General features: G+C 38.1%; 1 long non-coding RNA gene across 1 annotated transcript in view; it reads left to right on the forward strand.

Annotated features, from left to right (window-relative positions):
- Positions 1–5250, forward strand: part of LOC108521775 (uncharacterized) — a 215037-nt gene extending 209787 nt beyond the window's left edge. The window contains exons 3-4 of the long non-coding RNA XR_001883278.1: positions 384–476; positions 5050–5250. This is a non-coding gene — a long non-coding RNA (uncharacterized LOC108521775). The remainder of the gene's footprint in view (positions 1–383; positions 477–5049) is intronic.
- The last annotated feature ends 4195 nt before the right edge of the window (positions 5251–9445 follow it).

A 9445-nucleotide genomic window follows, 5' to 3' on the forward strand; every position in this document is an offset into this window, starting at 1 on the left:
CTAAGAATGATGGTTTCCAGCTGCATCCATGTCCCTACAAAGGACGCAAACTCATCCTTTTTTATGGCTGCATAGTATTCCATGGTGTATATGTGCCACATTTTCTTAATCCAGTCTGTCACAGATGGACATTTGGGTTGATTCCAAGTCTTTGCTATTGTGAATAGTGCCGCAATAAACATACATGTGCATGTGTCTTTATAGCAGCATGATTTATAATCCTTTGGGTATATACCCAGTAGTGGAATGGCTGGGTCATATGGTACATCTAGTTCTAGATCCTTGAGGAATTGCCATACTGTTTTCCATAATGGTTGAACTAGTTTACAATCCCAACAGTGTAAAAGTGTTCCTATTTCTCCACATCCTGTTTTTGACTAAAGGAGAGTTCGCCTTGAACTGAATAAAGAACGGACACCTACCTAACCAGATGGATCAGCTGTGTCAAGACTGATGCTCATCTGTAAAACCACAAGGTAAAGTATTATAAAACAAAATAAATTCCAGCCAAATCAGCCTAGGATAATTTACATTACATTGAGACTGGACTTGTAGAGAAACATATATGGTGTTATTTTATGTGTTCGTGCAATTAAAAAAAAAAAAAACCCAGCACATTAAAGTCACCTTGCATGCATATACATATTTTTACATATGCTTGTATGGGTCATGGAGAAAGATACGGAAGAACACACATGCGAGGCTCTTCACACAGTTTAAATTGGATGAGGTAGGAAAGGGAAGGAGGGGGAAGACAAGAAAGAAACTGGCAAAATGATGCAATATGCTCTGTGTGCTAAGTGAAATGCCATACAGACTAGAAATAATGAACAAATAAAAATCTGAAATTAGGCTGGACATGGTGACTCATGCCTGTAATCCCACACTTTGGGAGGCTGAGGCAGGTGGATCACTTGAGGTCAGGAGTTCGAGACCAGCCTGGCCAATATGATGAAACCCCTTATCTACTAAAAATACCAAAAAATAAAATAAAATAACTAGGCCTGGTGGCATGTGCCTGTAGTCCCCACTACTCACTAGACTGAGGCATGAGAATTGCTTGAACCTGGGAGGCAGAGGTTGTAGTCAGCTGATATTGTGCCACTGTACTCCAGCCTAGGCAACACAGCAAGACCCTGTCTCAGAAAAAAATAAAAATAAAAAATCTGAAATTAAGTACAGGATGGTATTGTAAACAATCATTTTGCTCTTGGATTCTGTTATTGGTTTGTTTTGTTTTGTCATCAACATGATCTTTACAATGACTGCCAAAAAAGTAAAGAAGAGAGCAGAGAACGGTGGCCAACATGGGAGCGGGTTTTGCCATGAGAGAATTGAAGAAACAATGTAGAATTTAGCCATAAAGACACCAGTGTGACTTGGTCGAAGAAGGCTTCAGAGTAGAGGCAGAAATAAATGCTGGATTTCCCAGTGTCAGTATTCAACAGGAGGTGAGCTCCTAGAGCAGCAAGCGTTTTTGAATCCTGTAAAGCTGAAAGGAGAGAGAGCAGCAGCTGGAGGGAGACCCAGGGCTGGAAAAGACAAAATGGTGCTGATTCTGCTCTGCTTGCCGCTATTCCAGCTCCACGATGCCTTCTCTGCCACTCTCTGTCCACATAGCTACCTCCTACTGCATCGGTCTAGTCAGCCTGTCCTCTGATGCTCAGTAGTGACCAACCAACAGGTAATGTCAAACAAAATTCAAAGAACAAAAGAAGAAAGAGGTCAGGGTATTTATTCCCCACTGTTCTCTCCCTGCCTGTTTGGTTTGAGCAGTAGTTGCATTTGAGTATGGCTACACTTCTTGCCTTGCACTGCCTCTTCCACCATTCCAGCTCTTCCCAGGTTCCAAGAACCTTCCTTTCTCTTTTTGAGACTGAGTCTGGCTTTGTTGCCCAGGTTGGAGTGCAGTGGTGCAATCTTGGCTCACTGCAACTTCCCCCTTCCGGGTTCAAGAGATTCTCCTGCCTCAGCCTCCTGAGTAGCTGGGACTACAGGCGCCCACCACCACACCCGGCTACTTTTTTGTATTTTTAGTAGAGACAGGGTTTCACCATGTTAGCCAGGATGGTCTTGATCTCCTGACTTCGTGATCCACCCACCTCAGCCTCCCAAAGTCCCGGGATTACAGGCATGAACCACTCTGCTTGGCCACCTTCTTCCCTTTCTTCGCCCTATTCATGCCAAGTCATCCACTGTCATTAATCCCAGAGAGTGTCATGAACCCCTATTGGTTCTTTAAACGTATTGAGCATTCCATTGTTTCCTGTGAGGACTCTAAGTAGCAATACACGATATTTTGTTGTTTTAATTATGGGAAAAAAGGAAACACCTGGACTTGCTTTTAAGGCTCAAATACAGAGCTGGGTAGAAGGTTAGTTTATGCTGTTATGTCAGATCATATACAAAGTGTTAACAGAGCTAGGATGTGGCAAACGGATATTCAAACCCCAAATGTCACAGTAAGTCAGTGGTGTAAATGGATATGGGCAGTGAACAGCTGTCTATCCTTATAGTGAAAGAGAGTGGGCCACAAGGCAGTTCATTGTTAGCAGTGCATGGCTGGACTTCCCATCGTGGAAGCAGGACCCTGGACAGCATCCCATAGGTCATCTTAGGCTGTTCCTATGCAGTATTCTTGCCAGAGCTTCCCTCCATAGGCTGAGAAAATAAACCATTAACCTCATAAGGGATTTAGGCAAAATACTGAAATGTACAGTGATTCCATAAGGATCTCAATTTGAATCTGGGACCTCATGCTCAGACATGACTTTTTCAGGGAGATGACAAGATATTCCCTGAGAATTATTATAAAGTTATGGGATGGTGAGGGATATATTAACAGTAATAACATGGAAAAGAAAAATTGTGACAGCAGTCATAGTTCCATTTGCTTAAGGATGTACTGCCTGAGCAGGGGCCCAAGTCCACGAAACACAAAACTCCATGGTTTTTACCACTTCATATTTCTAGACACATTATATATTTATGTGTATATATATGTACATATGTATATGTAATACATACATGTGTTACATAGATAATGTATAATACATATTGTGTATTAAATATACATATGTTATATATGTATGTTACATGTATATGTATTATGCATTATACATGTAACACATACATATTATGTATTATATAATGTATTATACATTATACACATAACACATATATTTAACACATTATACACATAATGAATGTACATGTGCACATATAATGCATATATACATGTATAATGGATAATACATACATATACATATAAATCATACATCTATTTATTGATTTCAACATTGAGCAACTACTGTGTATGAAATACTTTATTGGTATAGGCAACACCCGTGGTGCATACTAGCCATTTAATAAACAACAGTTTCCATCTTTTTATTTCCATTTTTTCAATGCTAATTTGAGCAAAGGAGAGCCTGTGGGAGAGCTCTATGCTTTCATAACATCAGCTTTCCTCCATGTCATCCCACCTTCTCAAACCTGTGAAATCTGGTGAAAAAAAAACAAAGGCAAGAACAGAAAATGCAAGCTATTTTTGTTAAGCCTGCTGCAGCTATCTCATTGGTTAGAGCCTAATATATTTTCCTGCTAGAGGAGCAGCTTCTTATTGACAATGTTGGCTAAGGTATTGAATACTCATGCCAAGATAGGCTCTGGACAAGGAATTGTACATGTATTATGCCATTAGCTGATTTCAGGCGCAATTTGAAAGGTAGGATGATGAACCAGCCATGTAATTATGATTATATGCTTCATTAATTCCAAATGTCACTTACCCCATGTTGTCTAATATATAAAGCAAGTTAAACGGACTCCCTTCTACTCTACCAATCTTCCTTCTCCCTCTGCCAGTGTATATAAACTCCTTGTTGAAATGTTTAATATGAATTTTTTATTCAGTATAAGTCCAAGTGACTGACAGTCCCCAAATGTCAGATCTTTGCTGAAAGAAGCATGTCTGAGGATCTCTGAAGGCTAATTAATGCTTCAGTCACAATGTGCTCTGAGAGAAGGCACAGAATGACTTAATAAGAGATGAAGAGAGTACTGAAAATTATTGTAATGGAACAAAGAGACCTCTTTTCAAAATTTTCTTTTTTTTTTTTTAATAAAATAAAATCAAATCCAGACTCTGAAACTGGAACATTTCACAGCTTGGAGGCAGAGAGCAATACACAATTCAATGTCTCTTGACCATCAGTGATATCACAAAACAGATATATGTATACAATACATTGCTGCTGAATGCATGAGGTGCTCACCCTCATATTGTTTCTGGTGAAGTCTTACTTAAAGGGACTTCTCCTAAACCCCAGTGCCTATTATCAAGCTAAATTATCACTTGAAAATGATTAAATATCTACAGAAAATCCTAAGGGAAATGAACAAAGAGAGTCATGTTCAACCTCTAGAAGACTGCAGAGAAAATCAGGAGTAAAATCAACACATGCGAACGTAGAACTGGTCTGTATGTCAGTAAAGATGCCACTTGTAGTCATCTTATGCTGCTAGATAAAAATGTCATAATAGAAAATGTATTGCCACACATCTCACTGTTAGTACGTCCAGTTAGTCAAGGCAACAATTTGTTACTTTGAACTAATTTTATTTCAGCTAAATGCAAGAAAAGAAAGTTCTGTTCTATTAAATATTTTCAGTAAGTGGCGATAGGGTGCCAGGCACAAAGGAAGGGACCAAATGAGCCACTGGTACATCTGCAATTGATGAGCCTGGAGAATACACAAGCCATTCCTTTTGTGCCTGTTGGCAGCAAATGATGCACGTGATCGTGGCCATGCTTTTAATACCCTCTCTGGGAACAATTTTGCTCTTTCCATGAACCTGGTTGGGGAAGATATATCAGGGAAGCTTGTGGAAATTTGTGGGCCTGTGGTTCAGAAGGAAGCAATTCTTAGACCATGTTCTTTCAAAAAACGTTAATTTTCTTGTGAGAATTTTTATTTATTTATTTATTTGCAGTTGACACTAATTTGGAGTGCCTTTTTGTGTATTTTCTCCATGTACCTAACATAGCTGGATGCACTTGATCAAGCAACTTCTACCAACCGGATGTGAAATGAGTGAAATCCCTGCAGATTTTCACCAAAACCTTCCTTCACTCTGTTTTCGTGGCTTTTCATTGTTCTCTTCTGGGTATTATTCCTTTCATTGAAAACAGACTGCAAACATGCGGAAGTTGGGAAGCACACCCGCTTATTCGCCACTGCATTCTCAATGCTTGAGTTACGTCACAGAGAAAGAATCTCAACAAAGTCTTGTTGAATTAATGCAGAGGTACATTAGGCATTTTGCATGACAATCATTTGTTTCAATATTTCCTTGCCTGCCCCAGCCCCAACTGTTTATTTTGAGTTTGGAAGCCATATCTAATTACTCCTTTGTCAAAATAAAGTTAATATTTGTGTTTAATGTTTCATATTTGCTCATTCACATTAAGAATATTATCCATTGCCAATAAACACATGATTTTGTTAACCTTTATTGTGTTTCTGCTTGAATTCGACTTCATCCCACAATAATATTGAAACGTCTGCTTTCTTGTACAATAAACTGGCATTTCTTTGCCTATCATTTTACTTAGAACCTTTTGGAATCATTTTGTGTTCCTTATAAACATCCTTTAGTGTACACGTTTTATCATAAAGAGTTATTTCTATTATAATGTGTACATTTGGTCTATGTCATCTCGTTTTACATTTTCTTACTATTCCCATTCCTTCAATTTCATGTCTGAGGTTTTTATGTTATTTACAATAGGCTTATTAAATCCTATTAATACCATCCTAAACATTTGCATACACTTATAAGTACACACAACTGCATCTCCACCTTTATTTCATCATTAGTAATAATACTGTGATATCCTACATTTAGACCAACTCTTCTTCAGGAAGTTTATTTTCTTCTGTTGCATACCTTCTTTAGCACAGGTTATCCTCATCTCATTTTCACCATCCTAAACTTTCTCATTCAAAAGTCATTTTAAATACATGCCTCCACTCGTGTCTAGGTTTATAAAATTATGTGGCCTCAGTGCTACGCTTGACTGATTTCAGCATTGCCTATCATATTTTTATGCCTTAATCCCTCTGATCTCAAGTTCTTAATTTTGCTCAATAAGTGAGTTGTATATTCACCTATCATCATTTTTCTTTTTACTAAAACGCGCTATTTCCTGAGCCCTTCCTGGCTTCTTGTTTGTAACTTTTTAAGTGTTGTAGTAATAATTGTGAAGCCAGTCTGTTTTGCTTCATTAAGTAACCTTTTCTTTTCCTCATTTCCTTCAAATATTCTTGAAGGATATTTTTACCTCTCTCATAGAATTTAAAAATTATGACCACATTCTTACATTGAACTGTGTACATTCTTACAGTTCTCTTTTCTGATTTTGTTGAGTACACAGTACACTCTGTTTTCCTTTTTATATTTTGCTAAACTCAGGAAGGTTATCATTGTTGTTGTCATTATAAGTAGATGTCATGGTCTTCTGTGCTTTTTGTTAGTTCTGTTCTGGTCTCTTCATTTAGAACCCTGATCACAGGTCTCCATCTTCATTCTGTGTCTATTTCATGTTAGCCTTTTCCTTTGTCTTAATTCTTAGCAAACGTTTTACATCTGTCCTCTGCAACAAAGATGTATTTTACCTAGAGAAGGGATTTTGTTCCTCATTGTCTCCGATGTGGATCACAGTTATGACTCTCCATTTTTAATTTCTTCGAATCATTCTTAATCTTGCCCAACCTTTCTAATATAAATGAACTTCTCAACAACCCTTTGATCTTATGGCTTCCTGCTTCTGTTTCAGAGAATGCCTTTTTGTATTTTATTGAGGACAATGAACACATTCATGTGAATTTATGGTGGTTCCTGCACAAATAATTTCTGGAGATCTAAGGTTTATATATTTCCAGGTCATTTTCCCTTTTTAGAGTTTATGCAGATTGCTTTTCCTAGCAACCGTCAGTTTTCCTCTCTATTTACACTTGAATGAACCGAGACCTCTCAGAAGTGAGCCTGGGCTGGTCTTTGACCCAGCTCTTCAGCCACTTCAGAATAGCCCCATTAAGCGCTTTTAGAGGTCAGGAAAGACTCAGATCATTTCCATTTTTCAGGCATCCTGTATATTTAAAAACAACAACAAAAAATCACTATACATTATTACAAATGTTGTGGTATATTTAAAATGTTTGGATTTAAAAAAATTACTGTTTTTTAAGATGCATACACATAAAAGTAACTATGTATAACCTCATTAAAAATATATATAAATAAGAGATTCTGTCTGAAGTTTACAGAAATATTCTTACATTCTTCAGTGATAGATCTTTCGTGAGATTTCTTTTTCAAATATACAGTTTGAGATTCAGTAATGTGCATAGCCTTTAACCCACTGCATACATTTTTAGTGTTCATTCTTTTACTGTGTCTTGTACTCTTTGAAACATGACGAATACCATCTCTCCTTCCTGTTCAAGTTCTGAACCAACTGAGAAATCAGACACAAGTCAGCAGGTGGAGAACCAAACCCAACTTTTTTTATTGAAAACATCCTGGCTGGCTGATGTAGCTTTTCATGAAATCTAAAATGAGTTTGTTGATGCTCCATTCTCAAGTTGAAACTTGAATTGATAGAGCATGCCAGCTTCTCTTCTTTCAGCTTCTAGCTTTCTGAGTGAAGAGGAAGGAGGATAAGATTGCATCCCCTACACTCAAGGCCTTGTTAGATGAGCTCGAACCAAAGAACCAGAGGCTCCTGATTTCCACACATCAACTATGTTTTCGGCCTTTCTTCCATGAGGAGGAGGAAAGGGACAAGTAAGATATCAGGAATCCCTTACAAATAGGGGAAAGGAAAAACATGATTATCCTTAAATACGAGATCTTCCTCTCCTCACAGTGCTTAAATCTCTGATTATCTGAATGAAAAAAGTTATTAAAGATAAAAAAGCTATTATATCCAGCACACTGTGTCTAAAAACCTTCCTGTTATTAACACAGTCAGGGCACCAGCACTTCTGACAGACCCCCACCCCAGCACACAGACAATATGCTGACATTCTCTGCTTTATTGGCTCTTGTGAGCCACCATCTCTAAACACAAATAGAAAGGGAGAGGGATATAAAATTGCCTCAAATTCTGCTTTTCTGCAACTGAACCCAGTTCCCAGCACTTAAATACATTGAAAAGACTGTCTAGTACCAACCGGTATTAGTCCCTTCTCACACTGCTAATAAAGACATGGCCACCACTGGGTAATTTATAAAGCAAAGAGGTTTAATTTACTCACAGTTCCGCATGGCTGGGGAGGCCTCAGAAAACTTACAATCATGGCAGAAGGGGAAGCAAACATGGTTTTCTTCACATGGCAGCAAGAGAGAGAATGAGAGCTGAGCGAAGGGGGAAGCCCCTTACAAAACCATCAGACCTCGTGAGAACTCACTCATTGTCACGAGAACAGCAGCATGGGGGTAACCACCCCCGTGATTCAATTATCTCCCACTGGATCCCCTCCACAGCACATCGGGATTATGGGAACTACAATTCAAGATGGGATGTGGGTGTGGACACAGCCAAATCATATCACCACCTACCAGTCCTGGTACATGTACCTAAATGTCACTGTGATTAGCTTTCTCTCAGAGACTGGCAATGGATTCTCTGTTTGATAATTATCATTTTTTGGTGGTAGTGCCAGTTTTGTTTTTTTTTTTTTTTTTTTTATCTCTTAATAGTTATTTAATGAAAATGCTGTTGCCGCAGATAAGTTTGATGCCAACTTAAGTGGTAATCTATTTTTGTGGAATTCATGGCACATGAGAGTTACAAACTTTTCCATTTTTAGAGTGATGCAGCTTTTATTTTTCTTTGAGAGGCATCCGTTTTTAGAGTGATGGAACTTTTATTGTTCTTTGAGAGGCATACCTTCAAAGACCCTACTCAAGAATGCTGACTTGGTTAAAATAGAATACGCACAAAAAACCCAACTAACCAACCAACCAACCACCACAACCAACAACAACAAAAACCACTTTGGTTTGGAGGCATACATATTTTTCAGATTTTACTGTTTTGCCTGATTTTCAGAAATTGAAAGCATTGAAATTAAGCAGTTTACACTCAGAAAAAAAATGATAACTAATGATGGTAGATAGATAGGGAAATATTATTAGTTGGAAGCAAGTCCACACGCGGAGTTCCAAGACTGTGCCCTGCTTATGCAGGAAAACCAAAAAATAAGGCCAGAGTGCACAGCTGCCATCTGTAGTCCAGGCCCATTGGCACAGATGTCATCTTTCATTAGCTAATTGGAAACAGTATATCATGCTCTTTATGATATGTCCCCACTGATAGCTTAAAAAGAATGATGGCAATTATATGAAAATTAAACTATTTGTTCCTGAATGACTT

Source organism: Rhinopithecus bieti, unplaced genomic scaffold, assembly GCF_001698545.2.
Source record: "Rhinopithecus bieti isolate Rb0 unplaced genomic scaffold, ASM169854v2 scaffold_56845, whole genome shotgun sequence".
Classification (NCBI taxonomy): domain Eukaryota; kingdom Metazoa; phylum Chordata; class Mammalia; order Primates; family Cercopithecidae; genus Rhinopithecus; species Rhinopithecus bieti.